The sequence below is a fragment of the Canis lupus genome, chromosome 30 (assembly GCF_003254725.2).
Source record: "Canis lupus dingo isolate Sandy chromosome 30, ASM325472v2, whole genome shotgun sequence".
NCBI lineage: Eukaryota > Metazoa > Chordata > Mammalia > Carnivora > Canidae > Canis > Canis lupus.
In genome coordinates, this window is record NC_064272.1 from 27,118,745 (window position 1) to 27,127,962 (window position 9,218).

Below are 9,218 nucleotides of genomic sequence, written 5' to 3' on the forward strand. Positions count from 1 at the left end.
TTATTTAGATTTTTTTTTTTTAATTCACAAGTAAAGAAACATGCATTTGATAGTGCATGTCAGGTACTGGCAGGTAATGACAGAAAAATGGAAAAATACCGGATTTCAAAATCAGGGGAAGGGGAAAAATAACATGCAAATAAAGGGAAACACGCAAAATACAATTATATAAATGGTAAACATAAAGTAGGATAAAAAGACTAAAAGGGAGTATAACAATTATTGTGCAAAGTTAATGGGCTGAATTTTCCTACCAAAATAGACTGTTAGTTTTTAAAAAATAACCCTGTGATATACCATTAAACAAGAAATCTACTTGAAACAGAATGCTTCCAAAACCTTGAAAATAAACGGACAAATGAAGCATTTATACAAGACAGAAAGAGCAGTATTACTATGCGCTAGGCTGACCCAGTTGTCAAAAATTTGTATACACTTAGCAATACAGCAGCTAAGTGTAGCAAGCAAAAACTATTAGACAAGGAGAACTTGATTTTTTTAAAAATACAATTATATGTGGGGAGTTGAAAAAATACCTCCTTATGAATCCTTTTGTTTGTTGTTCCAAAATTGGTTGCAATGACCCTAGAATTCATGTGGGGGAGTAAATGTTTTAAAAAGCTAAGGCAAACATTATATGGTCACATTCATTTGGGGAATATAAAAATTAGTGAAAGGGAATAAAGGGAAAGGAGAGAAAATGAGTGAAAATATCAGTGAGGGTGACAAAACATGAGAGACTCCTAACTCTGGGAAATGAACAAGGGGTGGTGGAAGGGGGGGGAGGTGGGCGGGGGGGGTTGGGGTGACTGGGTGGTGGGCACTGAGGGGAGCACTTGGCAGGATGAGCACTGGGTGTTATGCTATATGTTGGCAAATTGAGCTCCAATAAAAAAATTTAAAATAAAAATTAAAAAAATTAAAAAGCTAAGAAAAGTGCTCACTTTGGCAGTGCATATACTACAATTGGAACAATCCAGAGAAGGATAGCATGCACCTTGCTCAAGGATGACACACAAATTCGGGAAGCATATTTTTAGAAAAAATGAAAAATAAGTAACATAGCAAAGAAAGATCATGTAAAAGAAGACGATTGAGGAATTACCTCCATCACCATAGCTCATAAGTTCCTAAGAAAGCTACTAGAAAACAAAGGCTTGGAGCAGAGAGGAGGGTCCCTGGGAGGGCTCAGCCTCGGCAGCCCGGGCACCGCTGTGCCACAACAGAGACAACTGAGCTCTCAGCTGCTGGAGAGGGCATGAAGGCTCAGCTGTAGGACCCTGCCTCTGCCAGGAGGGCCCAGCCAGAGGCTCTGGTTGGTGGGGAGCCAGCAATGGAGAATTCTCCATACCATGGCTCACAGCACCCCACCAGGGTTGGGGAACCTGCAGAGAAATGAGAGGACGTGAACTGATTGGACGGTGTCCAAATATTCCGTTAATAAACAGATCCCGGAGGCAGAGTATCCTGTCAGGCCATGATGTATTTTTTTTATCTCTGGCAACAGCTGTCTGTCACCTAGGACCTATATCCCGTCCCTATCCTATACTCCTAAACTCTGTGTGCGTGTGTGTGAATGAAACCTGCATATGTCAAAGAACTACCTATATACATGTAGCTAGTGTGTATACATGCATGTACACACATGTACATACACACATACATATGAATGTGGCATTTCAACAGATGTTTCTCAGGGCACTGGACAAAGGAAAAGAATGCAATGTTGTGCTGGCCGGCGGGGGTGGGGGTGCAGGGGGGGAGCACACACTGTTATTAGGGACAGCGGATAGGGTGACTGACAGGCCAGTGGTTTTCTCCAGCTTTCCTACCTCTAAGTGGAGCCACCCACACATTTATTGGAAGGACTCCACAAAATCTCTACCTGATAACCTCGCTTTCTTCCATGATTAATAAAAATAAGAGGTTGACATGAGAAGCTCCAGAAGAAACCCCACCCCACCCCCCAAGGGTATGGAAGTCTCCTGAGACTGGGTAGAAAAAGCCCAGATAGGATTTGTAGAATTTTCAACTTTGGCAAAGTTGCGCCAACATTTCAGAGGACGGTGTGGGGAGGGAATAGCCGTGAGGGAAGGCTACCAGCAGCAGCCTTTTTACTGTCCTGTGTGGAAAGGAAGTAAGTCTCGAAGTAAAGCTCTGCCTTCAAAGGTCTAAATCTAAGGAAGAAAGGTATAAGCAAAAGTCAAACGCAGTCCACGTGATCTTTGCTCTGGCAGTAGAAACACTGGGTGGAAGCACTCTTAGGAGAGAGGCCTCAGCCAGGAATGCCTCCTGGGGGAGGAAGTAGTGTCTGAGGCTTATCAAGAAGTGAGAGTTAGCTGAGCACTGGGTTCCAGGTTGTAGACTCTCCAGGAGCAGGAATGGCACCTGTGAAGAGCAGACCATATTTAGGGGAAAAAGTAAGTTCCTATGGCTTCAGCACCATATTGGAGCACAAGTGCCAGAGTTGATGCTGGAGACAGATACAAAGGCCTCTACATCGTGTTTAAAAAGAACAGATTTTATTCTGGGGTTGTGAGCTACTCTCGTGGCAGGCCTGAAAGAAAAAAAGGGGGGTGGGGAGGCACAATAAAAACAGACACAGAGATACCTTCGGCAAGATATTGAACACATGAACCGAGAAAAATAGTATTCCAGAGATTGACCTGTAGCAGAAGGAAAACAAGGCCGAGAAAAACAGACACAGCAGCAAAAAAAGGAGGGAAGGACAATAGATGGGGTGGGGGGAGGGACAGGCCAGGAGCAACAATGAGGAAGAGGCAAGGGAAGGGACAGTGGAGAGGCCTCCAAGAAGCTGGAGAGGCGAGCACACTCACACCCTGCTGACCACATAAGGCCTCTGGCCGTGTGGGTGGGGTCTCTTGCCCTTGCAGACTCTGCCTCAGTTCCCAGCTCCAAAGAAGGGGGGAGGAAGGTGTCTGCAAGGCTCCAAGTTTGGGGAGGGGGTAGCAGACCAAAGGCTGCTAGAAGGGATTGACGAAATAGGCGGAAGATGGAAAATTTTGTCCCAGGAGGATGAGGGGACCAAGGGCGGGTCTTCAGCAGCTAAATTCATAGGATGGGGGAAATACCTAAAGGGAAGAAAAAGTAATGGGAAATAAGTCTTGTCAGAGAAATTCCCAGCCACCATGGAGAGGTGCGGCCTTAGAGCCGAGTCAAGAGCGGGACCACCAGCAATCAAGTCTTGCTACTATGCCAACTGTGTGACGTCAGACAAGTTACTTAAAATCTGTTCCTCAGTTTCCTCAACAGTAAAATGAGAATGAAATAATAGATAGGACCAACCTCCAGGATACTGGGTTGGTAAAGTGAGTTCAATTTGGGGAATGCTTAGTAGAGTTAGGTGTTACACCACTGTGGACGTTAGCTGTTATTATTCCCCCACTGGAGCCTACTACCTAGGATACCGGTGACCGTACCAGTATCCTCTGTGATGTCCTTCACTTTCAAAGACCCCCTCAGGGCTTTTCTTATCTATTGGATGGGAGAGATGTGGAAATACACAAGGCACAGAGATGGGTATCACTATGGATTTAGGGGTCCCTCTACTGGATATTTGGAGGGGAGAGATGACCTACTACCATTTCAGAAGGCTGCCTGCCATGCAGGTTGGGTCCTGGCCTTGCTGCTCTCCCGGAGTGTGTCCCCTGGTTGTAGTATCACTTCTAGCACTCACTTGGATCTTGTTTTCAGTGTTGAACCAACAGCCACCAATTCAACAGAGTAATCTACTTGTCTTTTCGTGCCCCTTTAAGCAGCCTCTTTCTTCTTCTCAGTTATCCACTGCAACTTGTTTTTCTCTCTCCCTTTCAAATGGCAAAATCTGCTTTCACTTGCCTCTTCTGAAGGGACCTGATCACTCACAGTAGGAGTGTGAAATAGTCTGATGGAAGCTGGACATCTTCTGGGGATTTTCATTTTAATAGGAGTCGGTCCCTTGAATAGAGTTGTGAAGCTGGCTGAAATGGAAGCTGGTATGAAAGAAGGTTCTGGCTGAGCAAAACTCTTGAAGATGGGAGGAGCTTCACCGGGGAACTCTCCATGTGTTTCCTGAGAGAACATATTCTTTTATAGGTGTGGCTTGTGGAATCTGTTCCAGGGAATAAGTATGAAAAATGTGGTGAAAGGTGTTACTACCAGGCCAACAAAGTGTGGCTGGGTAGGGCTGGTGTTTGGCTTAATGGCCTTTTCAGATTCTTACCCTATGAAGGGTCCTACTGTTGCCTCAGAATACAGCCAAGAAGTGTGGGAGGGCCTAAGAATTGTAGTTGGTGGGTTGATAGAGATTTCCTCTCCAGGAGGAAACCATAGGAGGTTTTAGGAAGCTTTTTAAAAGAGCTTGGAACAACACTGAGGCTGGAGACCCCATGAATAGCTCCTCCCCAACCATGCAACTGAAAGACTAATAACCCTGAGCTGCTCAGCTTGGAAGAGAACCAAAGCTGCAAAGACCATGGGCCTCATGGGAGCTGAAGGCAGGCGGAGATGGTGGCAGCCCCGACCAGCAGAAGAGCCTTAGGAGCAGCTCTGTCTGTGAGCTCCTGGACATTGATGCTATGTGTCAAAAGTCTGACACAGCTCAGTGCCAAGCACTGTGGTAGATACTCTCTAAATGTTTGCTGAATGAAAGAATGAAAGGAGGTGGCTGAGGAAAGCATATGCTGATAGGACCCTCTAGAAGCCTCCTTGACTATAAATATAATCCCCTACTCCCTTGAAGTAGTTTCTGAAGTAGTCCTTGAAGACAATGCTCTGAGCTGCTGACTGCAACTTCTGAGTAGCCCATAGAAGAAGTCTATGGCCTCTTCCAGGGAGCCCCATAACCCCTGTGCAGAAGTTTGGAAACTGACAAGTCTTATAGTTCCTACAAAGAATTCCCTAAAATCTTCATATAAAGTCCTCAAACCTCTGAAAGGAAGTCTGGAAGCCCCCATCTGAAATTTTTGGAAACCCTGCCAGAAGGCCTTGGGAGCCCTGCCCTGCCCTGTATGGCATCCTGGAAATACTGCCAGGAGTGACAGGCAGCCTTTTGGGGTTGAGACTGCAGTATGCATGTTATCCTAATATTATCTCTGCCTTTGCAACAATACTTCTCATTGAAGTAGGGAATGGGAAGAAAGATTATTGTTGTTTTATTTTAAAATAAACCAGTGGCTGTGTCTTAGTTACCTCGACCCAGAGGGGCCAGCCAAAAAGGATAGAGTGTAGAGTTTCCAGGTTTTTGGTCAAGATGGTGGGACTTTGGGAAGGTTGGCCCTTGTCACTGGCCAAATATATTGAAGTCATTTCTTGATGTTTTGGGTTGAACGATGGAGGTCTTGGCCTGTGTGGATTAGTGTATCAGGTCAAGATGTAGATCCCCTTTATAAATATTCACTTCATTGCTGAAGGTGAGTGAGCTTGCAGGCAGCGGGTTGGAGCACAGACATTAACAAGATGAGGTACTATCTACATAATTATTTCTCACCCAGTGGGGTCCAGCAGAGAATATCGAATTTTGTTCACAGAGAGAGGATTCAAGTACTTCTACTCATGCACTCAGAAACTCAGATGGTTTCTTTCTCTAGGCTTCCCTGGAAAAAAAATTCTTTGAAATGTATTCAGCTGTGTGAGAGGAAGACACACACCAACATTCAATATTGAGACTGTGTCAGAGATACAGATTCTGAAGTGACCAAAATCATAGATGGATGCTATAGGAGAGGGGAAAGGGAAAAACAAATTTAAAAGAGGGCAATTAAAGTAAAAGGAGGCAGTAAAGACTGAGAAATCAAGGCTCTTGGGATCAGGAACCAACATCCAGGAAGTACGCTTCTGTCAACTGGAAGATAGTCCCCCAGAAAGAACAACACCTCAGGAGTCTCTGTCATGATTGTCAAGCTTCCTTAAAAGAATTTCTTTCTGTAATTTTGAAAGGAGGTGTAAGAAAAGATAAGTGGATTAAGGGGTTTTGTCTGAAGGGAGCAGAAATGGAGAAAGGGGGAATATATTGGGATTGAAAGAAATATTTTTGTCTCCTCCTCTCCCCGCCCCCACCCCCCCAACCAAAGTGTTTCTAGGTATAAGAACTAATAGGAAAAGAAGATCTGACTGGATGGTGTATTGAGGGTCCTCAAGACCAACTTCAGGTTTGATGAACTCTCTAGGACTTGCAGGACTCAGCATACAGTTGTACTCGTGGCTGTGATTTATTACGGCCAAAGGATACAAAGCAAAATCAGCAAAAGAAGGTGAATGCAGCACAAAGTCTGGAGTTTTCTCCCAGTGGAATCACACAGGATGTTTTTAATTCCCCCAGCAATGAATTGTGACAACACATGTGAAATATTGTCTATCAGAGAACCTCATTAGAGACTCAGGGCCCAGGGTTTTTATTGAATGCTAGGTGTATAGACACCCTCTGCCTACTGTGTACAAAAATCTCAGATTCACAGAAGGAAAGCAGGTGTTCAGCACAAGTCACATTGTTTATACAGTTTAGGCAGAGTGGGCTGCTCTTAGCAGTTAGGGTGGTGGGAACCCCAAATCCTAGTTCCCAAAGCATACATTCCTATGTGCCTGCCAAGGGCCAACCTTGCACACAGGCCTTTCTAGAGTGCAGTCTTAGGCCTGCTATGTTAACTCTTTTCTGTGCAAGTTGCTCTGGGTGAGGGGTAACTGGCGTGCTCCCCACCTGCCTTCTTTAGTCAAGCTACAAAGCTGAAATCTAGCCCTCACTTTGGGCACCATTTAAATGACCTGAAACGATGCAGATACTGCTATGTGGCTCTACTGTGAAGAAAATGAGGCTTGGAGATCATTAGAATGTTCCCAATTAGGCTTAACATGGGAGAAGAGTCCTGGTGTCACTTCTGAATCCTGACACCCTTCCCTACCTGTATGGTAGGTTTGAAATAGGCCTTGGTCTTGGCTGCCTTAGGGAGGGTCTCCTCTGGTTGTTGGTCGTACCTGCTCTGCATGAATGGAGGCTTCCTCTTGGTGTCATCAGCAGATGGGTCGGAGAAACTCTGTCAGTGTCCTCCTGCTGCTTCCTTCAGCACCCTCTTTCCACTTCTTAGGTACCCATGGCCAACCCTTTCCTCTAGATTTCCATTCTCGATCATCTGAAGGGATCTAAAATCACACTGAGGTAGACAACAAGCTTGAAGACTGTGTGAATTTTTTTTTTTTTAAACACTGAACTAAAAGCTATGTTAGAGAAAGATTCTCAAATCATGAGCTCTGGAGGTGGCTTACCTTCAAAACACAGGGATTCAGGCCTTCCAGTTTCCTACCTGAAGATCACACATATGCATGGATGGGATCATTTTGGTTTCTCCATCTCTCCTTGTGGGGATGAATGTTCAATTCCCTGGTTGACAGGGGCTTGGCAGAGATGGAGACATTGTGGCATTTATCACTAAAGTCCTCCTTGGGACCAGATCCAATTGCCAGCAGAAAAGTAGCTCAATAACCTAAAATCAGACAAGGAATGACTGCAAATTGGAAGGTAAAGGCAATTTCAAATAGGAAAACTTGACTGAAATATTATCTTTCTGATATTTTTTGCAGCTGATGCATTTGGTTTGGAGGTTAGTATTTCTCAGGACATGACAATTTTATAAGAATTTGAGAGTTTTTGATGAGACCCACATCAAGTTTTAGGAGAAAAAACATGGACAGGAATTTCCCATAAAGTCAAATCTGTAGGGGTGTAAAGTGGGACCTCGGATGGGAGCCAGAAACACACTCCTTTTTTTTTTTTTTTTTAAGATTTTATTTATTTATCATGATAGAGAGAGAGAGAGAAAAGCAGAGACACAGGCAGAGGGAGAAGTAGGCTCCATGCCTGTGGGACATGGGACTCGATCCCTGGACTCCAGGATCACACCCTGGGCCGAAGGCAGGTGCTTAAACCTGCTGAGCCACCCAGGCTGCCCCAGAAACATGCTCCTTGATAGGTTTATGTTGAAAGGCTGAGAGGTGGTAGCACTATGGTAGGTGAGAATTCAGACTCTTGAAAATACTTTCAACTCCTTCCCTTGTTAATAGAAACTGAAAAGACCTTAGTGTAACTTAGCTGGAACCTAGCAACTGAATTGTAATTCATTTGGAAGAGATTTTTTTTCTAGTCTGTTCTAAAATCTGTCTCATGACTTGTCCTGGACAAATCTGGGCATTTATGTTCTTTAAGGGGAACTCACATTCTGATTATAGAACCAAACTTCTGTCTTTTGGATCCTTTTCTCAGAATTCACCCTGGGCCCATTTGTACGATGGGGGAAATCTGTTTACAGATTTCCCAACTTACTCTTTTGTACACTCCCCTCCCTTTTCCTAGAACCTCTTCATATGTACACCTGAACTTCTTGCTCTCTCCCCTTCTTTGAATGTGTTCGTGTACATTTATAAAATATCTGATTTGCCAGAGCATTAAATTTCTGAGAAAGGCCAATCTCTTCACCTAAGAAAATGAAGCTCCAATGCTACACTCTAAAGCTTTATTAGCAGGGGTTGGTCTAGTTGTTTCAGGGAGTGAGGCTTTCCTAATGCTTCTAAACTTCCCCAAATGCTCTTATGTAGACATCTTCTCATGGGTCAAGGAGACTGTCAGTAGTCTATAATAAGACCCTAAAGATGGTAGCTCTTCCCCACCCCACCCCCATTACTCTAGAGCAAAACCTTAAAAGATTCCAGTTGGATCAACATTCTTGATCCATAAGGATTGTGCATGGGAAAGACGGACATTGTGACTTCATCCTGACTTAGGCCAGTGGGCTCTGCCCCTGTGATTGGTCAACAGTGTCTTCTCTCTTGAGTCCTTCTGCCCTCCATTGCTAATTTGGTTCTTACCTGTCTGTGACAATGGAATATAAGGCAATTATTTGAGATAATGATAGCAAAACATACAAGTAATAAGAGATAAACAGAATAATGACTGAGAGAGTGATAAATGTACAGAAAGATGGATGCAGAAATAAAATACAAACATACAACTGGAAATAAATAGGAGAAATATAAATGAAAGATAAACAGATTAGAATATTAAAAGTATATAGAGACTTATCCCAGTAATGCTAACATTTGTCAACACACAAAACTCAATGTAATATACCACATTAATAAAGGGGAAATGTTCATAATCACTGCAATTGATACAGAAAAAGCATTTGACAAAATCCAACACCCTTCAGGTGATTAAAAAAAAAAAAGACATT

The 9,218-nt window shown here is 43.8% G+C and overlaps 1 pseudogene; it reads left to right on the forward strand.

Moving 5' to 3' along the window:
• Positions 1 to 940: 940 nt before the first annotated feature.
• Positions 941 to 1,038, forward strand: LOC112676232 (U6 spliceosomal RNA; annotated as a pseudogene).
• Positions 1,039 to 9,218: the final 8,180 nt, after the last annotated feature.